Below are 25848 nucleotides of genomic sequence, written 5' to 3'. Positions count from 1 at the left end.
AATACAATTTTTTTTTTTCGGAACTGCTACGTAGCTCGAAACTATCGAGCTCGAAATTGGCTTGAATCCAAAACGACGTCGTTTTGGAGATTTTTTTTTTTTTATTATTATTATTTTTTTCATTCTCGTTTTTTGGAAGTTGAAGATGAAGAAAAAACAGAAGAAGAAGAAGAAAAGAGCTCCAGATCCAGATCATCAACATCAACAAAAAAAAAAAAAAAAAAAATTTCATCAACAATTTTTTTTTCTCTTTCTTGCAGGAAGAAGAAGAAGAGGAAGCAGACCAGAACTAGAAGAAGAAGAAAAGAGAATAGGAAGAAGAAGAAGAAAAAAAAAAACAAAACATCAATGTCTTCTCTTGTTCAGCTCCAGATCAAACAAAACATCAAACAAAATATCAATTTTTTTCCCCCCTTCATTTTCAGCTCCAGATCTAGAAAAAAAAAAAAAAATCATCAATGTCTTCATCACATTCAGCTCTAGATCAGCTCCAGATCAAACAAAACATCAATTTTTTCCTCCCTTCATTTTCAGCTCCAGATCTAGAAAAAAAAAAAAAAATCATCAATGTCTTCATCACACAGCACATCTTCATCATCAACATCTTCATCAACATAGCACATCTTCATCATCAACATCCCCAGATCCAGAAAAAAAAAAACCGCCCCTTCTCTCTTCCTCTTCTTTTCTTTTTCTTCCTCTTCTTTTCTCTCTCTCCTCTCTATCTCGCCTCTGTCTATTATTGAAAAGCAAGGCCTCTGTTTGTTATTGAAGCAAGGGAAGGAAAAGAATTTAAAAAAAAAAAAAAAATTCGAGCCAGTTTTCGAGCCAAGCATTCGAGCTACGGATCTTTATCCTTTTTTTTTTTATCACATTTGAAAAATAATAATGATTTATACCATTAAAAAAAAATTAATAACACTAATGTATTAAAAATACTAAAAAAAAACAAGGCATAGGCAGTGGCCGGGGTCCACTGCCAAATTGCTTTTTAAATTGTTGATGTTATATCTTAAAATTTTTTAAATGATCATTTTGCCATTTTTCCTATCATTTTTTCTTCTTATCATCAGGAGTATATTTTATAACTTTTCATCATTAAATTATATCAGAACATATTTTTATTGAGTGATAATATGTAGACATAAATTTTATAAAATTTTCAAATACAATAATATAATTTAATAATGACATTTCACTTTAAAACAAAACACCTATAAACATGATTTACATTTACAACAATATCACTATCACAACATTTTTATGATATTTTTTGTATAAATTTTTATATACGAATATAATTTTTCATTTTTTTTCTACCATTATATCTAGATTAGATCAATCTAGATATATTTAAAAAGTATAAAATTTGTATAATTTTTTTTTTAAAAAAATTTATTGAACATAAGAAAATAAGATAATGTATTGAATTTTTATATTTTTATATTTTTTTTTGTATTGGGTGAATTTAAAAAAAATTACAAAATATTATACTTCTTAAGTATATATAAAAATAAAAATAAAAACAAAAACAAAAATTGATTAAAATATTTTTAAAAATTCAGTAAAAATAAAAAAAATATGAAAAATAATATTACTCAATTTTTTGTATGAGTTAAACCAAATAAGCTAATTGTTATTTATCTTGAAATAATATAAATAAAATATCTGTATTATTTTATTATTTTATATGTATAAAAGTTAAAAGACAAATATATTATTTTAATCTGACAGAAAAGTAAGTCTAATTTTTCAACTATAATGAAAGAATTTGTATTAAATAAACAATAATGATAGAGACTACTAAAAGTGGTGTTCTAAACGAACACTAATGAGTTGGCATCCATTTAAAAAAAAAAAAAATAGGCATAACATTACTGTGACAGTGAATGGGACCCACTGTCACATCATTAGTGATAACACTAATTAGTGCTCTCTGTTATTTTCAATGCTCAATGCTCAATGCTCTCGCTCATTTTCTTTAAATAAAAGCTCAGAGGTGTCAGTGTAATTTATCATTCTTTTTTGGAAAAATTGGTCTAAGGTCCTTCTCTCATTTTTAGTAATGGAAGAGACCCACAATATTATTTTGTGATGTGTAAAGTTCCTCAACCCCACACCTTTATATCACAGACAAATTTGACTCTCACAACCATGGCACTCAATCTCCGACAAAGATAGATTGGTATTTCTCTCAACAAGAACAATACAGGGAGGGAGCCATAAAAGGTGGAGATTGGTAATCCATGGCGAGCGTGGGCATCATCCTCTGCAACTACCCAGCAACCACTACTCACACTCTCCATTTTCAAACCCCCAAATCAACATCAACCCCACTCCAACAACTTGTACTCAACTCTCCCTTCATACCCATATCGCTTCGGAAGACGACCGGAGGCATGTCTATGGTGACTGAAGTAGGTCCGGGCATTGGCGCCTACATTTTTGCATTCGTCCTCCCTCTCTCTCTCTCCTCGTCGTCACTGTCTTCACTACCTCTCGAATCGCCGATAGGCTCGACTGCGATTTCTTATAGGAGGTTTTTTATTCTTTTTCTTCTTCTTCCTCCTATCCATTTCATATCCTTTTTTTGTGTGTGTTTGTTTCAACAATTAGAATGCTCTACTTGGTTTTTTTGTTAACTGGTTCAAATAAATTTTGAGTACGTTGGTTGATTTAATGGTCAATTGACGAGTGTTGCTATGCTGTTGATTTAATGGTCATCAGTTTGTGCCCTTTGCAGAACAGAGGATGAATCTTTAAATCACATAATGTTACATTGCTCATTCGTTTGGAAACTCTAGTCTAGCATCATCAAATGGTGGGGAGTGCAATGGGCTATACTAGGTACAGTGGAAAGGTTGCGTCATTGGTGGAGTGGATAGAAGTTTAAAAAAGAAGAACTGTAAAATGGAAAGCTATACCAACAACAACTTTTTGGTCTGTGTGGAAATACAAAAATGAAGTTATTTTCAATGAGGTACAGCCCAATCTTGAAGAACTTTACGACCTTATCAACGTAAGAGTGGCCATGTGGATGAAGTCAAATCTGGTGGCAAGAGATTATTTAATTAACTAGTTTGTATCAAATTTGGAGAGTGGAAAGTTTAGAGAAATTTGGAGAGAATTTCTCTGGAGAATGGAAGTGGGATGTTAGAAATTTCTCTGGGCCACTGTAATGATGAATTTCTCTGGTTTGAACCAGAATATCTAGCATTGTATACACTTTAGAACCATACAAAGCCTACAAACATAATGACTCTTGTACTTGGCTTATAGAAACCATATATTGTAATAAGCAGGGCACATTTGGCTGCTATAGATTCTTCTTACCAAAACATGTATGGGAACTCACTGAAAAAGATAATTTGTTCTTAATGTCGTCACCGTCTCTTTTTATCGTAAAGTCTTGTTATGATTTTTAACAAATTGAGATAATTATAAGCTATAACGAATGAAACTTCAGGGGAATTTGAGCTTGCCCTTTTGACAATCGTACAATGTGCACATAATCCTGCAAAGTCCTTTGCAAAGGTATTCATCCAATCTTAAGTTTTTCTTTTCTTATTAATGTAATTAGGACTTCTTAGGATGCATATATATTTGGCTGTATGTAATAGTTTTAAGGACTAGACTATCATTTGTGTCCTGAACAACTGATTTTTGAGATATTGACTTGGGATTGTGACTTTCCAATTTCTTTGTTCTTCAACAATACTTCTATGCAACGCCAATAGTGGATAATGTTTTCTCAATTTCTTTGGTTTAAACAGAATTTCTCTGGAACCAAAATTTTTCTGGAGAGAATTTCTCTGGTTTGGACAGAATTTCTCTAGAATCAAAATTTCTCTGGTTTAAACAAAATTTCTCTGGAACTAGAATTTCTCTGTGGAAGTTCAGAGCAATTCTCTGGATCGAATTTTCTCTGGATTGATTCGAGAGACCTTAGACATTATGAAAATATTGAATGTTCTTTATACTATAAAATCTTAATGCTAGGGACCCTAAAAAAAATCCCCCTTCTTTTTTTCATCCGTCCTGAGTTTCTCGTATTACTATATATATATATATAATATTTTTTTACAGTATGCTATTTGAATGATGATCTTCGTATTAATAATTTTTCCTTATTATAAGGGTTTTAGTGTGACCACAGAAAGCTACCAAACCCCATCTTCCCTTTTGACTTTTAGAAGGAATAGAAAATTGGAATTGGTTTATGTTAGAATCAAGCGACTACTGAGGTTTATTTTAATCCTATTAGGAATATCCCAGTACACCTGATATGGACACAAATTGAAAAAAAGGGCCTCTGATTGGATGAATGCACTAATACTAAAAACTAGATCTCAAAATGGACAGAAGTGTCATTTTCTCAGGAGGGTATCTCGATCATAAAATAATTTTGGATAAAATATATTTTACCCCATTGTGATATTATTATAGAGCACTTCACCTTCATTACATTTAAAAATAACTAAAAACCTCTCATATAATTTTAAACTAAAAATAATTAAAAACCTCTTATATTTAACTCAACTAATTTATCGGTCAAATATCATTTCGAGATTAGAAACTCACAATATGCATGTTGAGTATTTGATATATAATTGATCAAATTATTTGAGAATATCTTATTATATGTTGCAAAGTTTTTTTGTATTTATAGAGTAGAGCGCTAAGGTCGTTGAAGGATAACAAAGTGTGTTATAAGAGGGAGTGGTTGGGGTGGTGAAGTGGGAGATATAGTATAATCGAGATACCTTAACATGCATGTTGTGAGTTGAAACAAGAACAGTATTGCCTTTTTGCATTAAAAATTAGATTTCAACTTAAATTATATTTTTCACTTGCTCTCAAAAAAGTGCATGCGCACAATTTCTACAAATTTGGACAAAATAATTAAAAGAGGGAGGTAAAGTAAAAAAGAAAAAAAAAGAAGTCAAAATCGCATAATGTCAAATTTACTATTTTTAAATGTCAAGGAGATGAAAGGACTAATAAAATGAATTTGGTAAAATAGTTTTAGCCACCAAATCTTAATTTTCAAAAGATTAAGAAGTTGAGTTAAAAAAATCTTAGTCAAATGGCGAGTAGAACTAAGATAACAATTCAAGAAGCATATGTTATAAGTATGAATAACATGAACTGTCTGATCCCCTTGAGGTAACCTTAGAGGCTATGCCTATTGTGTATCTAGAAATTAATTGAGACAGTTTTAAATACCCTTGTTTATATATATATAAACATAAAGAAAGAGTAGACATAAAAAAGATTCAATTTGCACGAGTAATTGGGACAACCCATATGAAGGATCCACCCAAGACTGGTTAGTATATTCTTAAAACACACCAAGTTGATATAAGTTTTGGACCTCATTTTTTTTCTCTACATAGATCCATCTATCTATGTAAAACCTCTGCACTGACCATTGGATGGAAACAAACATGGTGAAGATCATGCAGCTGCTGCCACTAGAATCCTAGACCATGCGCTTAGTTAAACTATACTAGTGAGTAACCCATGCGATACGTGTAATTTAAATAAGTAAAAATAAAAATAAATAACAAAAAAATTAGTATTTTAATATGTATGTTGCTTAATTAGTAAAAATATATTTTTAATGAAACTCAAGATATTAGGTGCAAATTTTGTGCACCACCTCTTTGTATAATTTTTTATTTTAGAATAAAAAAATCTGTCACATGATGAAAAATTTGCCACAGTTTTCACTTAATAATAGTATATATATACTAGTATTAAGCTCGTGCTATGCACGACTAATATATATATATTTTTGACATATTAATTTTATCTTAATAAAATACAATAAATAAAAAAATCAATGTGTAGTGTATAATAAACACAAAATATTAAAAATTATGTGAAACATTGACAATATAATGATAAATTGTAAATTAATTAAACAAATCAAATTATTTCAAAATTAAATGCAAATCAATCCAAATAATAATGCAATTAAATATACACTAATTTTTCATCCATTTAAACCAAAAGCAATAATAAAAATTGTTTAATGATGAAATACCATTACATTCATTTAAGGGGGATTTGATCAAAACCCTCTCATAATAAAATTTTAATACATTAAGGACAAGTACAAAAAAATTTTCTTGAAAAGTACAACACATACCACTATTATCAAAATATTAAATTTCAAAATAATATAACTTTTGGTGTAGATGTCGGTTTTTAATAAAATTAGTATTTTTAAAATTCTCTCATCAAGATCTATCAAATAAGATCCATGTTGACTATGAAATTCTTAAAAACAAAAATTTATTACTGTAGAAATTGATGTAAACAACAATAGTAACATATTACTCTGTTTGACAGTTACTTTATTTGACATGTTACTCTAGTTCATAGTAACATGTTACTCTGTAATATTGTCTAAGAAAAAAAAATTTTTTTTTTTTGTCCTTATTTAATTATGTGTTTTCTTTTTAGGGGATTTATGAAGCAAAATAAATTGAGCTGTTATTTTCACCAAATAAGGGTCCAATGGAGGAGTTTTGACTAAATTTTCCATCATTTTTAATACGTTCAAAATTTTACAATAAAAAAAAAAATTACTAAACATAAAAAATAAAGAATAAGGTAAATTATGAGTACAAAATTAATAAAACAGGAACATATTACATTAATAGTTCCTACACTTTGCCCCTTTTGTCATTTTGATCCCTACACTTTCAATTTAATCAAATTTGACTCTTAATTTTAGATTTTGTGACTCTTAATTAATTACTCCTTTCACAGTTTCCAAATTTATATAGACATAAAGTTACAAAAATTTCTCGTCTCTTCCAATTCTTTTTATTTTTAATTTTTTTTTCTAATCTAAAAAAAAAATGTACCCCATCAACTGGTCTTCAGTTAAAAAAAAAAAGTTAAACTAAGAAAAATATAAACATACTATGGGTGTTGATTTTTGACCACACAACCAAAAAGGAAACTTAGCTAGAGAGCACTGGCAGAATAGATTAAGCCCAACAACCTGCATAAGAAAATGAGAATTCAGTAGTGGTTTGTCCACCTGAGGGCACTCCGACGATCAAGTCAGTAATCAATATCTCTCAAAGATAGCAAATTGTGCTTAAACTCACAAGAAAGAACTTACCTCAAACCCATGAGGGTGCCTTGATTTTATAACCAGCAGTGACCTAGTCCCTTTAGAAGCCTCACTCCAATGGATTCAAACTCAACGCTTATCCTGGACCTTCAGCCAGATAGGGATAAACTGTCCTTGAGTCTTATCCTTATCCAGACTGAGATCCTCCCATGTTCTAGGACTCTTGTCCCTTATCTGCTTTATCTTGAATTTCGGTATCTCCGCAAATAACCTCGACCTAGCTGAGATCATCTCGGCAACGCGACCAAGCCACGTGGCACCTCGGCTGACACTTCAGTGTCACTTTAGCCACGTGCTGTCGTTCATAAAATATGTCCCCACAACTGCCCCCTAAGTTCTATTACCTTGGCAACCTGAGGTGATGGAACCTACATCGTTTGTCTATATAGCATGCCGGCTAACAATTTATTCATCTCTCCGACCGAGATCATGACTCGTCGACTTCATATAACCAGAGGAATCAGCTGTCCACTTTCCCAAGGATCAAGAACCAAGAATCCAGTTCTTTAAGCATCTCAACCGAGATTGCTTCTTTAACCGAGGTTATTGCTTCATTAATTAAGAAGTTCAAGAGCTCTAACTGTGCATGAGCTGTCACGCACAGTCTTTCCAACCGTTTCATACACGTGTCCTTTCTTTGTTGGTTTGTACCTGACACGCGCTATTAGGGCGCGTCATTCCTGTCCACGTAGCCTGACAAGCACGTCGTCCATGGTAGCTCATTATGTTTTGTCTTCTTTTCACATTTTTGACAAAACTCCTTCTTTCTCTTTCTGTCTCTTCACTTCTAATTCTCGCATTCTCTCTCTATGTTTAAACTCTCTCTCTCTCTACACTCCCAAATCCTCTATTGCTGTGTTCTTGAGCTCCCTACAGCCGGTGTAATATCTCCTCCGGTGAGCTTCCCATCGTTAGCTTCCGTCGTCTGGCTTTGGCAAGCCTTATTCCGGCGTCTGTTGTATCGGCGTCACTTGGTAAGTCCTCAACTTCTTTTTAATTTCTAGCCATGTTCTTCAATATAACTTCCTTCAGAATTTTGCCATATGTTTTCATTATATCTGTCGCCATTGAATCTGTATTCATGACTATACTGTGTTTTTCTTCATTTATCCCATAATTTTGGTTGCCATTGTTGTTCTTGAATTTGTTCTGTGCTGTTCAATTTGCCCCTGTGTCTTCATACTCTATTCGTGGTTTTTGCACACACCTGTGCACTGTTTCACAAATTTTGGTTGCTCTGTGTATACACATCTATTTTCTGTTTCTCTGCTTCATTTCTTGATTTCTGAATCATGTTTCTTTTTTAGTCTTCTTGTTTGGTTTCCAGATTCCTGCATTCGATTCTTGTTTCTGCATAGACTTAGGTTTTGGGGTTTGATTTTAGAACTCTATTTTTTAGGAAAACTGAAACAAAGATCCTTCCATTGATCTTCAGAAACCCTCAACCTAGTGCTTTCTAGGTTTTAGTCGAAGTTTTTGAACCCATACCAATCACTATTTTCTAAAATCTAGTACCAGTTTCATCAAGCCGACATCATGGGCATGTTTAGGTGGAGAGTAGACACTTCGACCAAACTAGAACACCTCAGGCGAGAGTTCTCTATTCCAGCCGACGTTCAAATCAGGTTGGTTGGAGAGGAGAACTCTATCATGCCCGATGGAGACTCCATGCCTTTCCCTGTAGTTTCCTTCATTGAGTGTGGACTTCGATTAGACACTCTTTTTCGAGAAGTCCTCCACTACTACAAACTTAACCCCATGCAACTAGCCATTAACTCATATAGGGTCATAAACGGTATAATCGAACTAGCACGTCTAGGAAAAGCTAAGATCACACTTGTCGACATCTAGTTCTGTTATACCATGTGTGGCCTTAAATCTGACAAAGGCTATACGTACTACTGTAGACACCCCATTTTTGACCGCCCTTAAGACTTGGGCGCTACTGATTGTTTACTTAGTGATGCAGGCTATGCTATGCAAATGGTCGATTTCTTTGGCAAGGAGAGTGTCAAATCCAAACCTCACACTCCTTTTTTGGACCAAAACTATTTTGAATGGATTTTAGATCTTAAAATCCTCTCTTTCAAAACACTTTTGGAAAAAGTTTCTACGATGTTCCGACGCTCGCATTTTGTTAAATATTGTGCTTTTCGGTAAATCGAGCAAGGACAAAGTGGAAATGAATGAAATAGAGGTGAAATCTCTGAAAAATCTTTCAAAACACCTTATCTCGGGGTTTGAAGTTGAAGAAAAGAGGAGTGGAGGGAACAAACCTAGTTGAGGAAGAAGTTGGGTATGAATCGTTAAGAGAGAGACGAACAGTCCTCGCTAAATTGGGCCTATCCTTTTGTATACTTGGATTTAAGCTATAAGGCCACCACTGTTGGAAAGAAGACTTCCGGGGCTTCTTTTACACTCAAGAATCTTCTAAAGCCGAGTTTGGATGGGGGAGATATGGTTGTTGGAAGTTGGGCATCAATCTGTTATGATCAAAACTGAGCAGTCTTCACTAAAAGAGGCATAACTTTTTTCACAGTTGGAATTTTGATGTGAGGTTTCCACCATTGGAAATCTTACTTCTGGGGCTTAAATTTGGACACAAGAATGACCTGAAAAGGAGTCTAGGTGAAAGATATATGCCCATTTGAAGTTGGACCTGCATAGCAAAATTTGCAGTCGGCCACAAATGTGCACAGTCGGCCATCACAAGTAGCAGGTCGGCCCCAAAGATGGCCGGCCGGCCAAGAGTGACCCAAACTCATAATTTTTGAAGATATTTCTCCTCCAGTTGTTTCCAGCTTGCTCCAGTTGTCCCAATTCAGATATTTTCCACCAAAGCTCTTGCTTTTGCTATATATGGAGGCTATATCTCATATTTTGCAAGGTGAGAACATTTTAACAAGTTTGAGAGCTTCTCTCACTAAACTCCCTCTCTCTCTACAAAATTTTCAGAGCAAAATCTCTGCCTCTCTCTCTAGAGCCTCTCTCTCTTGCCCTTTTGTGCATAGAAGTAGAGAGACACAACTAGTTTGTCTAGGCATCCTTCATCAAAGTTGCATATCTATGGGCTGAGGTCCTTTAGAACTTATTTTTGGGCTGTTGGAAGGTCATTTGAGCCAACAAAGTGGCTGTTTTGCTACTGTGCTTCAAAGGTAATCACTCACCCCCCTTTTAACTTGTTTTGCATACTAGCTTTGCCATAGTTTTCAACTACTTTGGGGCTATTTTTGGGGTGGTGTTGAACTACAAAAACCTCTATTTTCCCTCTATTTTTCAGTCCTAAAAGTGGTGGTTTAAGCCTTGTTTGGCTAGGAGGTGTTTCCTCCCTTTTGCTCATTGGCTTGTAAGACCTTTTGAGTTAACTTTCAAGCTTTTCAAAAAACTTCTTTTTGGCCTTAAAACCACTGAATTCCAGAGGAATTTCAGTGGTAGAAAACTTGTTTTGAGGCTCAAAATGGGTGGGGGTGGTCCCCCCTCCTCTTTTCTTGTTTGCATGTGTTGATGGCCAACCAAATGAGCATGAGTTTTTACTTCTTCGTGGCTTTGTTTAGGCTCATTTTTGTGACTTTTCAGACCTACCATAACTCTATTTTTGGCTGTCTTGATCACCTCTTACATGCTTATTGCACTTGTAGTGTAATCCTACTTGTGGCCTTGCAAAGTAGCATGTCTTTGTACCTTGAATTTGCTTAGTTCAAGCATGTTTTTAGCCATTATTTGCCATGCTTTAACTCTAATTTTGATTGGTGGACTCACCTCTTGCATGCTTTATACACTTGTAGTGTAATCCTTGCTAGCTAGCCTTGCATACTTGTCTCTTTAGCTTATTACTCTAGCTCATTTTGGCTATACTCTAGCATGCTTTTATTCATATTTTGGCATGCTTTAGCTTTGTTTTGAGCCTTCTTGGTCGTATGATGCTTGTTGTACATGCTTGTAGTGCAACAGCCTTGACTAGTTTTGAGTTTTGGGGTATCTTGCATGCTTGGCTTGAGGTATTTGCATGTTTTGGCATCATTTGGCATGTTATTTCAGAGTATATGGTGTTGTCACACTTCCATGTTTTTTCACTCTTTCATTGTGATTAAGAGTTGAGCCTTATGCCTTTCTTGCGAGCCAACATGTGCGCATGATTTTCTTGCATTTTGTGCCTAAGTTTTAGCATATCTAGGCCACTGTTTTAGCATGATTTAGCTCTGTCCAGAGCTGGTTTGGCCTTTTGAGTTTGATATTGCATGCCTCTAGTGTAATGCTTGTCACTAGTTTCAATGCCTTTGGCCCTTAACATGTTGTGCATGCGTTGCTTGCATGGTTTAGTGTCTTTAGCATCATATTTCAGCACTGAAATGTTTGCCATATCACTCCAGTCTTCATTTGTGATTTTGCTTTGAAAGTAGTCTTGAGCCCCTTGTTGGCTTGAGCATGACATGGAGGCTTTCATGCCTAATGGTTTTAGCCTTCTCTTGAGGGTTTCTAATAACCAACGGCATGATGCTTCTTTCATGCTCAAGATGCTTCTGGCTTAGTTCGTCTTTCCATTTAGAGGATTTCTCACTTTTGGACTTAACCGATTAAAGGATTAATTGGTAATCTAAAATGAGTAAACAAATTGAATTGAAGTAAAACATGCCAAGATAACATGTTTGTGTTGCATTGCATGTGTTTGGATCGGACGTTAATCCAAACACGAGAAACGAGGGACGTTTCATACTTAAAGTGATGAAACGTGCGTCATTTCTTAGTCGCCGTCCCCCTTGATTGTGCATCATAGGGTGGAGGCCTCTCAAGTCTTGTGTGTTATTTGTGTGCATTCATCAACATTGTTCAAGTTTGACTCTTTGGCCATCATGTATTGAGATGCGTGATTGATGGCTCGAGAGCCGAGCACTACACTCCTTTGAGCTTGAGACATGATAAGGAGTGTAGTTGCACACACATTTCCTTGCAAATACACTGTCATGTCTCTGTTTGTGCTCTGTTGCAGCAAAAGGAGAAATTGCAGGAAGCAGTGGCCGATCGGCCATCAAAGCTGCCGACCGGCCACCAAGGCTGCCGATTGGCTATTAGAAGTGGCCGATGGCCATCAACTTTGGCCGATGACCATCCCTCTCTGGCCGATCATCCCTCAGCATGTTCCTGAGATGGGTCAGAATCAACCTGGAAGTTGGCACAATTTTCAGAGGTCTAAAAGAGTGCAAATAGAGGCATCACGAGGCACGGTAGTGGATTTCCAAACGAAGCCGACCGAGCATGCATATCCCCCTCGCTTCTCGAGGCCATTTGTTTAAATTTCTTAGCTAAACTGGTTCATTAGCTTAGTTATTTTGTAATTAATTAATTAATTAGTTGGTTTTTAATAATTAGTTTAATTAGCGTAGCTAGTTAGCTTATTATTCAGACCCTCCTGCGAGAGGGCGTATTGTTATAATAAGGGTGCGTGCGTGTGTGCATGTCTTCCAACCCTCATTTCTTTCTCTCTTTTACTTAACCGCTTTCGATGGTTAGTTTAGGGCACATTTTGATTAGCATATCTTATGCTTTGCATATGTGCATCATTCATTCGTCTTGCATACACCGGGTTCGGCGCATCATTCAAACCGCATTGTATTTCAATACACTTCTTTGAATACATTTATCAAATGTCGCATTCATATGACATCTTAGATAGCCGGGCCTATTTTAGTTTCATTTTGCATGTGTTGTATTAGGCATCTTAACATAGCTAGGATCATGCATTGATTACTAACTAGCTTCTGTTTTGGCTCGGAGTACACTATTAGTGTTTACGCTTTAACATCTTTGCATGTGTGTGAGTGTTGCCATGATAGCATGCTTGCGATGAGACTATTTGCTTAACTACTATAACTGCATGAATGCCTGTGGATGAAGGCTTTATTGCTTGAATTGGAACAATTCATCGAAATGTGAGTTTTAAGCCCACTTGAAGTGGCAAATTATCACGTTTTAAGCCCACATTGTTTGGTGGCAAATCCGCGTTTTAGCCTACTTGTGAGTAGCATCTTCAAACCATTTTCGAAAAACAAACATGAGATGTTTTGTTCCAAATCGAGTAATTTAGTCTATACTTGTATGCTGTGCGCATCACATAGTAATTCTAGATTAATAAACCGGAATAAGAACGCATGTGTTTATAAAAACAACAAATCATGTTAGTAGAGGCCGATCTTTGATCGGGCGAGCGGGGGTGATCATTTCAGCACCTTCCCCTCTCGTACCCAAGTTCCCGAGCCGAGGCAACTTTGGTGATGGCGGACACGTGGCCTTAGGCACGAGTCAGGGTTTCTTAAATTTTCCCAAAACAAAACATTTAGGTGGCGACTCTGAAATCTGGCAAAGCAGTCCATGTTTGGCGCTTTTTGATTAAAATCGATTTTCCAAAACGATTTGCCAGATTTGAACTCTTTGGTGATTTATCAGTCTTACATTACACTTTGTGAGATTAGATTCAGAACCACGACAGGAGTCCGAACTGTAGTAGCTAGAACTACAATTCGCGCCCTCGCACGCAGAGCGGAGTTCGGGCGGTCTACAGTTTCTGGGTTGCCTCTTTTTGACAGAGCTTGAAAGTCATGAAATGACGTGAGTGAATGTCAAAGCCCAGAGACAACCCATTTTTTATAAGGCTGAAGACTTGGACAAATAAACAAAATACAGATAAATAAATGGTTGCGCCCGCAGGCTACCTACGTATCTCTTTGCAAGGAATCAAACCAGCGTAGTTCAAGGGCGGAATGCAAATGATACATAATATAACAAAACAAAACAATGTAAATGATATACAATGTAACGAAACAATGCAAATGATATGCAATGTAATTGAATTATCAAACCATAAGCAGTACAAAACCACACAAATATCATAAAGGAATGAAGATGCAAAACCAAACTACGTTTAACATAGAAAAAGTGCTGGAGTATTCTAACCACAATTCTCTTAGTGGAATAGGTGCATGCACATGCAGAACTATGTGTTTTGCAAAAAGAATACATGTAATTGGATAGGATGATATAAGTGAGGAATGATCTGTTGAGGAAAGATCGTGATCTTAAATGCTGAATGCAACAAAACAAATTACAATGCAATGGATGCAATGGATAAGGCATGCGGCCAAACCACATTCCTACCTAGAAAAGGCATAGACACAAAACAGACCACTTCTAACACAAAAATGGTGCCAACACCCTCAGACCACAATTCTCTTAGTGAAATAAGCGCGTACACATAATCACAGAACCATGCTTTAACACGAAAAGTATGGGCACATGCCGGACTAAGCTTAACATGGAAAGGATGCAAGCGATAAATGGACAATGCAGTACATGCATGCAATATACTCTATATGCAATGCAATAGACATAACAGATGTAATGTAATAGATAATAGATGCGATGTAACAGATAGTACAGTAGATGCAAAGGGTGACATACTCCAACCATGCTGGAATCGTGTGAGGAGGAAAAACAAATCCCAAACATGCCGAAATCATGTGAGGAAATGAACACTCAAACCACACTGAAATCGAGAGAAGAGGCCCGAAAACAACCGCCCAGGTGTGCGCACAACGCAACCTGAGATGAATTCCAAACATGCTGAAATCATGTGAGGAAAAGAACACTCTAACCACGCTAAAATCGTGAGAAGAGGTCCGAAAATAACTATCATGAGTGCGTTCCACACAACTTGAGATGAATTCCAAACACACTGAAATCGTGTGAGGAAAAGAACACTCTAACCACGCTGAAATCGTGAGAAGAGGTCCGAAAACAAACCGCCCAGGTGCGCGCACGACGCAACCTAAGATAAATTCCAAACACGCTGAAATCGTGTGAGGAAAGGGACACTCTAACCACGCTGAAATCGTGAGAAAAGGCCCAAAAACAACTACTTAGGAGCGCGTTCCACGCAACCTGAGATAAATTCCAAACACGCTGAAATCGTGAGAAGAGGTCCAAAAATAAACCGCCCTGGTGCGCGCATAACACAACCTGAGATGAATTCCAAACACGCTGAAATCGTGTGAGGAAAGGGACACTCTAGCCACGCCGAAATCGTGAGAAGAGGCTCGAAAACAACCGCCCAGGTGTGCGCACGACGCAACCTGAGATAAATTCCAAACACATTGAAATCGTGTGAGGAAAGGGACACTCTAACCATGCTGAAATCGTGAGAAGAGGTCCAAAAACAAACCGCCCAGGTGCGCGCACGACGCAACCTGGGATAAATTCCAAACACGCTGAAATCATGTGAGGAAAGGGACACTGAAACCACGCTGAAATCGTGAGAAGAGGTCCAAAAAACTGCTCGGGCTCGCGCTTCACGCGTTCTGAGATAAAACACACCCAAGGCCGTGCTTCACGCGTCCTGAGAAAGCCCCGGAGGACAACGATCCTAAACGCTGCTTAGCGTAAAAGGATAAATGATACAAGATAACACAAGATGCAAATAAATACAAGAAGTGTGATGATATGATACATGTTACAAGCAATGTAAAGCATGTTGCTTAGGGAATGCAATAGACAAACAAAGTGGCGTTTTAGAAAGCACCTCATGGGGTGAGTGGCGACGAACCGCTCTACTCTGACGGGGATCTCCCCTTGTGTTCTTCGAACACTTACCTTCAACTCACAATACAAAGGTTTTGAAACGCTGAGAAGGGGTAACTTCTGCATGTAGAAACCATAAATGCCGTTTTCCTTCTTGATCATATTCACAACTTTCCCTATTCTTCAATAGGGTGGCAGACTAGGTTGGTTTAGTATCCAAAATTGAGGCGCATACACATGCTATCTCAATCTATGGGGCTGCCATACTGATTTCAAGCTAAGGATACACCCCTAGATATTTAAACCAGACTTTAGTCTCGAAAATTCCAAACCTTTGTGTTCTAGGTGACAGCCATTCGAACTCTAGTTTCCACCGTCGCAGTTGGTCTCCTAGGAACTCATTGCAAACACAGCCAAGATGCCTGTGGCAGGGACTGGTTTTTGAGGAGAGCGTTTCTGATCGCCATTCTGGCTTTGAAGCAGGCTTGATCTTTCTAAGGTTGAAACAAACTCAGATGCTCCAATTTTCCTTCTTTTCTTTTGCTTTGCAGTCTGGAACCTATATAGCTTCAGATAGGTCCTTGTTCTATTGTTCTCATGTGGCCTGGGTTGAACCCTGCAGTTTTATGAAAGAACAAATCCTGTTTTGTACAAATGAGGAGAACGGCACGGCACTCTAAGCACAAAACGATTCATTTTTGAAATTGGAATTGAGAATGAGTTTTTGATCGGGTATTGAGCCTACGACTAACCACAGCAAAAACAACTCAACAACGGAAAACAAAGGTAAAACAACCTAAACACATCTATTGACGCTTGAAACGACTCAAAACAAGAATCGAGACAAACAAAAACATAACAAAACACAAGACTCAAATGTGTTCCAAAGGTGAGAGACCTCTCGGTTGACCGGGAGCCCACAACTTCTTCGAGTACTATTTCCCACCCTTTCTCATTTGTGATTCTCTCATCACTCTGGCACTCAATCTCTATTTTTTTGAAAAACCCTTTTCTTACTTTTTCTCTCAGTACGCATCTCTCTATTCTTCAATCTCTCTTATTTTTTATCCCTTCCCTGGGTGGTTGATGGATAAACAGGAAGTTGCGGGCTCTTGCCCCTAGCATTCCACTAGATTTTTCTTCTTCTGCTCACAACAGTGAACTTTCCCACAGAGGGGTTGCGCTATAACTGGGTGTGTAGCAAATCTGCAGCTGACATTGATTGATGACGCCCTTGGCCAGTTCGGATGTGACCAGACCTTTTTGAATAAGGGAGTGGAATATCCTGCTTCTTTTTCAGTTCATGCTTCGCACTTGACTTGATACCTCGTTGTTCGGAGGATGAGAGAGCTTTTGGCCCTTTGCTGTTAGCTTCAGTTGTGCCCTTTTCTAGCAGGTAGAGTGCCCTTTCTGGCAAGTATGTTGACAATGGGGAAAAGATAGAACACCTGACTCAACTGTGCCCCTAGTTCATCATTTTTTTGTTTTGGCTTTCTACTAAAACAATTTTGACTAATATGAGAGTTAGATTAGCATACTTGTTCGATTTTCTGATTTGAAATCATGCAAGTCAGGCTATGAGCACTAAAATTTTTCCTTTTTTGGGTCCAAGAAATGGTCCAGTTTTGGAAAAATGGAATAATTTTCAAGAGAATTAGTCAACTTCATTAAAAATCCTCAAAAACTGTTTTTGCAAACGGCCACTGCTCGACCAACATAGAATCTACTCTTGAGATACACAACCTCAGATCTAAAACAATGGAAAATTGACCCTTATCTGAACGGCACTGCACGACACCAAATCTAGCAACGAAAAGTTGCCTCTTGTTTGAATGGCAACTCACGGCAACGGAAAGTTGCCCCTTGTCTAAATAGCGCCGCAGCATACTGTAACCAGTCCTCATAGTGACAATCACCACCGAACACTCAGATACAGTGAAGACAAAGATGACCCGTTCAATCTCATGGACAAGACAGTTGAATTTGAAGTGTTTATGACTGGACTTCAGAATGAAGTTGCCTACGTATCCCGAAGATAGGAATCAAGCCTTACGTAGTTCGGGGTTAAGGTACAATCGGGTATTAACCTTTTTTTTTGCGCTCTAACTTTTGCCAAGGCCGCCCTTTCTGGGTTTTCAACCTTGCGAGCTATGTTCTTCTTTCTTTTCAATTCTTTTCATTTCTTCTTTTCTCTGTTCATTTCTTTGCAGAATTTTTCATTTCTTTTTCTTCATTTCTTTTTTGTTCTTTTTGCTCTAACTTTTGCCTGGGTCGCCCTTCCAGGTTTTCGGCCCAGCGAGCCTCTCAAGGGTAAAAGTGTAACTTTGTCCATGTTGAATGGTTTTGAGCTCTCGAAACCATCTGAATCCAAGAGAATGGCTGCTATTCGTTGATGATGTAGAAGTCCATCTAATGGGGGCTGAATTTGCCCCTAGTGTTATGGATAGGAACTCGGTTGTCTTTCAGCAATACTTTCTTCTTTCCTCCCTTTTGGGATTTGACATTCTTGTCGATCTTCGTTAGCTTGAGAAATGTCCCAATTTTTGACTCTTCGAGCACATCTAACATTTTTTTGCCCCTAGTTCAAGGACTGCTTCTTATCCAGCTTTGCAAACTTCCTTTGATCACATCTGATCTTCTTGCCCCTAGTTCATGGGTTGCTTCAAATCTGGCCACACAAACCTCACATTGTGGTTGACCGTTGAACATTCTGAATCCAGGTTCCAGGTTTGAAAGCAAAGGGGTTGAGTCTTGAGGCTGAGAGCGATCCTAGGCTGCACAATCTCAAGAGCGATTCCACACAGGTCTTCGCAGGACGGCGTAAAACATTTTTTGAAATCTTTTAAGAAAGTGACTAGTCGCTCGCGTTGAAGACAATGTAGAACCAATATGGATCAAGCTGGGATCCTTCTCAGTACTCATATTAACAAGCATGATCTCATTCATAAAGGGCACAACATGCCTATCTTTCTCTCAATTGATCAAATTTTTACAAATCTAGAGGAATTCCTCCCTCTTTGTTTTCATCACAATGTTCAAAAAGTTTTGAAAAACTTAGGTCAATGCAATGATTTCATGGCACAGAAAAGTAGGTGAAAAGCACTGCCGTTTCATTCAAATCTTCTATCACAACTGGCATAAGGCAGAAACAAACACAAAAGTGTGAAAATCACTATTGTTTCATTTAAATCTTCTGGTGCAACTGGTCCCATGGCAGAACAGACTCAAAAGAGTATAAAAGAAAAACACAAAACAAGCAAGTGATGTCCGAGGTAGCACGCTCGAAAGCACCTGAATCTGATACAACAAGACTGACTCGATACGACAAGATAGACTCAACTGACTCAGTACAAAAAGACTGACTCAAAACAACACGACAAAATTGACCCAATACCCAAGTTAGAAAGCACAATAAAAAGCAATTTGTCCATTGCTCAAAACAGTGTGTGCCATCCCCAAATCTAGAGTAAACTGAGTGCCATTCGCAGGTGGTTCATCCCCTGATCACATAGTCACATTATCCCCCACATTCATCGATTCAGTGCCGATAGACTTTGCAGGACTTGGTGCGGCGATGACCTTGTTATCAGTCAAATCTTGTACTTCGTGGCAAAGACGAAAGCAACTGTCAGTAGCATGACCGGTTTATTGATGGAAGGCATAGTAATTGGCGGGGTTACGGGAAGAAGGAAGTTTGTTCGGTAATGGCCGCGGCTCTAGGGGCTTCAGATGCCCTTGTCCTATAAGAGTTTGGAAAGCTTTGGACAAAGTCATGTAGAGGGGATTGAAGACCCTCTGGCCTCGGGGTGGGTACTTTGAGGTTTGTGGATTTTTACTGGATACACCGGCAAAGGGATTGGTAGGCGCTGACTGGGTTTGCCGATCTCTTTCGAGTGCAAGATTCGAGTTGAAAGGAACGTTTCTGGTACAATGGCCCTTCTCTCGGCTTGCCCCTTGATTCATACTGCTCTCATTCTGAGTGGCAAAAGTGCCATCCACAATCTTTGCAACAACTGCAATCACTTGTTGTTTGTTCAGCCCTTCGGCTTTCAAAGCCTCAACAGCCCACTGAAGGTGTTCATGGGGACCAATGCCTGTCCTTATCTTGTTCTTACCTCTAGCCTCCACTTTGCCAAGGGATTGACTTTCTTCTAATGTAACCTGTCCCAAGATTGGGGGGCCTTTTGGCATAAAATTTCTGGCATGCGATGTGGTCGATGACGGAGCCAATATACCAAAGGCCAGGTCTGCCACAGTTCTCTGAAGATCTTCAATCATTCTTATTAGCTCAGAAGTAGTGGGTTCGTGAGTTTGAGATAATTGGGGTTTAGGTGCATTCATCATGCATAAGTCCATGCTGTCTGGAATGAACACCTCAGGCTTAGGTAAATGGGCTGGGGTGATGTATATACTGGGGTCATAGGTAGATGGCAATATATGGATTAGATTGAGATGGAAAGGTGACGGGTCAGTACTAGCTCGAGGTCCTTTTGGTGGAGTTATGGTCTCTTCGTCAATAAGATCCTGAATCTTATGACGGAGGCGGATGCAACAGTTCGTATCATGACTGTGTTGTTGATGATAGGCACAGTATTTAGCTGGGTCATATCTTGGTGGAAGAGGATTTGGAAGGGGTTGAGGTTCTAGGAGCTCTAGGTGCCATTCCTTTTGCAGTATTTTCAAAGCTTGAGAGAGACTCATGTAAAGAGGATGAAAATTTCGGGCTTGGGGCTGATTTGAAGTGGTTGGTTTTTAGCCATTGAGGGAAGTAGTAATAGTGTCTATTTCTGATCATTTCGCAGCTGTGCTACCTTCAGTAGTAGCATTGGAACTATGAGCAACATTCCTCTTCAAAGGCTCATTATCTTCTATAAAGATCCCTTGTCGGATGGTATCCTCGATTTGAACCCCCATTCCATGAAGGTCTGGAAAGGTAAACAGTGGTAGAACGATCATCTACTGTAGCAACTTGCCATGTAGATTCCGAACAATCATCCTGATCTGATCTTTGTCAGAAGGCCTTGTAGTCACCATCGAGGCCTTTGCTCTCCATCTCGTCACGAACTCTGAGAAAACCTCCTTTGGCTCTTGGCGGGTGATTCGAGATCACGAGTTGTGACCTCGATCTATGTGTTGTAGGAGTATTGAGCAATGAAGGCCTCAGCCAACTCTTCCCAGTTCTGTTTCACAGAGTCCTCCAATTTCGCATACCAGATTACGGCTATCCTAGACATGGTTCGGTTGAAGAGTGACAACTTCTGGGCTGGGGTCAAACCCATTGGCCTCAGGATATTAGAAAACAGGCAGAGATGTACCATTGGGTCTCCAGAGCCGTCGAAGCGGTTGATACATGGCATTTTAAATTGCTCCGGTAAGGTAATTGCAATTCAGTATACCCGTCCTCTAAATCCGGGATGGAGTTCACTCCCTGTGCTTGTTTGAATAACTTCTCCAGTTTATTGACCTTAAGTGCAGTTGGGTCAACCTCAAATCCAAACGGAGCTTCGGCTTGATAGACAGGAGCTTTAGAGACTTGCTCTGGGATTAGCTCCGCCGGATTACCCTAAGTCTGTTGGAAATTAGCAGTATAGGCAGTGGCTCCGGGTGTCGGATTACCCATGGGAGGTGCATGAGATGTAGAAGCCGCAGCCTGCTGTGGCTGTTGTTGTAGCTGGGTTATCACTTCTGCCTGATGAGCCGTGACATCAGCCTGATGGACTGCGTCCTGCTGCAGTGCCTCGATTGTTTGTTGCAGGTATCACATCTGTTCTTCCATACTGGCTGGGGGATACTGAGCCATGGGAATGGGTGATTGATCTCATGCTGAGCTAAATGCAGACAACTGTTACCAGACTAGACTAGACTTGGGTGAACTGAGGTGTGACTGTTGTAGAAACTGTACAGGTGAATTCTGCCTGAACCTCCTTCGTCTTGTAACCGGTGGGGGTGAGGCAAACACAGGTTGCTTCTGAACCAATTCTGACCTGACAAAGTCTATCAATACAAGTCCAGTGTACCCGTTGGATGTTGGAGCCTTCTCAAGCTATGGTTCCAAGACTACCTTACAAAAGAAGAAAATAGACAGCATCTCAGCCTGGTTTCACTAGAACAGATACGAGCACAACTGAATGATTGCACTCTTTGCTGAATTCTGCCCCAAAATCAGAACCAAACTGATACCCTCAGGCTGATACTCAAACTTGCAACTGATACATACAACCTGTAGAGACACACCCTAACAACACATATCAAGCAAGTGAGAGTCAAAACACCCCTATGGTGGGGTAAGGTTTCCCTGCCCTATTTTGTCAGGAGCTAGGGTTTCACTACGCACACAGCGGTTTCAAACAACCTACATTCGAGTCAGCAACCTGTCGTAATTTGGAACAGTCTCTAAGGCTTCTGATATGCAACTAGGTCGAATGGTCAAAAAGGGTGCCTCGGTTAAAACTGAGGTTTGTGTTCCCATCGTGGCAGAGCCCGTAATCGGTCAGCTTTGTGGCACGCTTCTCAAAGCAAGCCTCCGGTAAACCGTTCAGGAATAGCAGATGGCAAACACGGTGTCCTGGGCGCACCAATGCAAATGCAATGCAAAGAAACACATAAGTGTAGACAAAACAACATATCATGAGCTCGAGTCAAGTTCTTTAAATCCCCAGCAGAGTCGCCCGAAACTGTAGATCGCCTGAACTCCGCTCTACGCGCGAGGGCGCGAATTGTAATTCTAGCTACTACAGTTCGGACTCCTATTGCGGTTCTGAATCTAATCTCACAAAGTGCAATGTAAGACTGATAAATCACCAAAGAGTCCAAATCCGGAAAATTATTTTGGAAAATCAATTTTAATCAAAAAGTGCCAAACATGGACTGCTTTGCCAGATTTTAGAGTCGCCACCTAAATGTTTTGTTTTGGGGAAATTTACGAAACCCTGACTTGTGCCTAAGGCCACGTGTCCATCATCACCAAAGTTGCCTCGGCTCGGGAACTTGGGTATGAGAGGGGAAGGTCCTAAAATGAGCACCCCCACTCGCCCGATCAAAGATCAGCCTCTACTAACATGATATGTTGTTTTTATAAACACATGCGTTCTTATTCCGGTTTATTAATCTAGAATTACTATGTTATGTGCACAACATACAAGTATAGACTAAATCACTCGATTTGGAACAAAACATTTTATGTTTGTTTTTCGAAAATGGTTTGAAGATGCTACTCGCAAGTAGGTTAAAACGCAGATTTGCCACCAAACAAGGTGGGCTTAAAACATGATGATTTGCCACTTCAAGTGGGCTTAAAACTCACATTTCGATGAATTGTTCCAATTCAATCAATAAAGCCTTCATCCACAGGCATTCATGTAGTTATAGCAGTTAAGCAAATAGCCTCATGGCAAGCATACTATCATGGTAACACTCACACACATGCAAAGATGCTAAAGCGTAAACACTCACAGTGTACTCTGAGCCAAAACAGAAGCTAGTTAGTAATCAATGCATGATCCTAGCTATGATAAGATGCCTAATGCAACACATGCAAAATACAACTAAAATAGGCTCGGCTATCTAAGATGGCATATGAATGCGACATTTGATACATGTATTCAAAGAAGTGTATTGAAATACAATGCGGTTTGAATGATGCGCCGAGCCTGGTGTATGCAAGATGAATGAATAATGCACACATGCAAAGCATAAGCTATGCTAATCAAAACGTGCCCTAAACTAACCATCGAAAGCGGTTAAGTAAAAGGGAGAAAGAAATGGGGGTTGGAAGACATGCACACATGCACGCACCCTTATTACAACAATATGCCCTCTTGTAGAAGGGTCCAAATAATAAGCTAACTAGCTACGCTAATTAAACTAATTATTACAAACCAACTAATTAACTAACTTAGCTAATTAATTATTACAAACCAAATTGAATCAACTAGCTATTCTAAGTTAATTAAGTACAAACCAAATTAATTAATTACAAAATAACTAAGCTTATGAACCAGTTTAGCTAAGAAATTTAAACAAATGGCCTCGAGAAGCGATGGGGATATGCATGCTCGGTCAGCTTCGCTCAGAAATCCATTACCGTGCCTCATGATGCCTCTATTTGCACTCTTTTAGACCTCTGAAAATTGTGCCACCTTCCAGGTTGATTCTGACCCATCTCAGGAACATGCTGAGGGATGATCGGCTAGAGAGGGATGGCCATCGGCCAAAGTTGATGGCCATCGGCCACTTCTGATAGCCGATCGGTAGCCTTGGTGGCCGGTCGGCAGCTTTGATGACCGGTTGGCCACTGCTTCCTGTAATTTCTCCTTTTGCTACAACAGAGCACAAACAGAGGCATGACAGTGTGTTTACAAGGAAATGTGTGTGCAACTACACTCCTTATCATGTCTCAAGCTCAAAGGAGTGTAGTGCTCGGCTCTCGAGTAGAGATGGCAATCGGAACCCGGCCCGACGGGGACCTAATCCCCCGACCTCGAATTGAACGGTTATTCTCCGAAAAATACTCTCGACATGCGGGGGATGGTATTAAAAATTAAATCCCCGATGATATTCGGGCCGGGGACGGGGATACATGTTTTAGCCCCGGACCTGGCCCGATAGCCCGCCCGATGTGAATTTACTATTTTGCCCCTGTCTATATATAATAACATTAACATATGTGTGTGTATAGGGTTTTGGCTGAGACCACTCACACACAACATATAGACAGAGCCGCTCTGCTCTCTCTCTCTCTCTCTCTCTCTCTATCTAGGGTTTTGCCTTCCTCTCTCTCTCTTTCACACTCCGACGGCGCCGATCCTCCCTCACCGCCACTTGTACCTCACTGTCGATCCTGCTCCCTCACCGCCACTGCTGGTTAGAACTTAGAGCTTCGCCTCCGCCTCCCTCTCTCTCTCACACACACGACGGCTCCTCGCCCCTCACCGCCACTCCTCCCTCACCGGCGATCCTCCTTCACCGTCGATTTCAAAGGGTATCTCTCTCTCTCTCTCTCTCAGGATTTCGATATTGGGGGCTTTACATACACACACACACACATATATATATATATATGTGTGTGTGTGTGTGTGTGTGTATGTGTGTTTATATAGTATCTCTGTTCTTCGATTCGATTTTTTTTTCTTCTCTGTTCTTCGACCTCTGTTTTTTTTTTCTCTTTAAATTTATTTATTTTAAATATATATATATATATATATATATGATATGGCTTTGAATCTTTAATAATCTTTAATTTGAATCTTGCACATGAACTGTATTATTAATCTTTAATTTGTTGAATCTTGGACATATCTGTTATTATTAATTACCTAAGGTTGAACTATATTATTGATTTGAATATTTGACAGATTTATTCCAGCTGCACCATTACTACTCTTCCATGATCCATTATTGATGCTGCTGTGTTTCAATTTGATGCTACTGTGTTTGAATTTTGAAGCTGCTGTTTGAATTTTGATGTTGCTGTTTGAATTTGATCCATTTTGATGCTGTGTTTGAATTTGATCCATTTTGATAGATTTATTGATGCTGCTGTGTTTGAATTTGATGTTTATAGAATTTTTTAAATTGGCAAATATGTTGAAAAATATATTTCAATAGGATTAGAATGTTTACAGATTTTTACAGATAAAAAAAAAAAACCACCGGGGATTTTTCGGGGTCGGGGATCCCCGATCCCCAATCGGGGGTGGGAATGGGGCTGGGCTATGGGTCCCCGTCGGGGATCGGGGGCGGAGGCAGGGATGAGGAGTATATCACTTTCGGGGATCGGGGACGGGGAGTGTAGTCCCCGGCCCCGCCCCGCCCCGTTGCCATCCCTACTCTCGAGCCATCAATCATGCATCTTAATGCATGATGGCCAAAGAGTCAAACTTGCACAATGTTGATGAATGCACACAAATAACACACAAGACTCGAGAGGCCTCCACCCTATCATGCACAATCAAGGGGGATGACGACTAAGAAATGAGGCATGTTTCATCACTTCAAGTATGAAACATCCCTCGTTTCTCGTGTTTGGATTAACGTTCGATCCAAACACATGCAATGCAACACAAACATGTTATCTTGGCATGTTTTACTTCAATTCAATTTGTTTACTCATTTTAGATTACCAATTA

The sequence above is a fragment of the Camellia sinensis genome, chromosome 1 (assembly GCF_055761805.1).
Source record: "Camellia sinensis isolate YWXY chromosome 1, ASM5576180v1, whole genome shotgun sequence".
Taxonomy (NCBI): domain Eukaryota; kingdom Viridiplantae; phylum Streptophyta; class Magnoliopsida; order Ericales; family Theaceae; genus Camellia; species Camellia sinensis.
The sequence above is the reverse complement of the archived record's forward strand: the minus strand, read 5'-3'. Positions refer to the sequence as shown.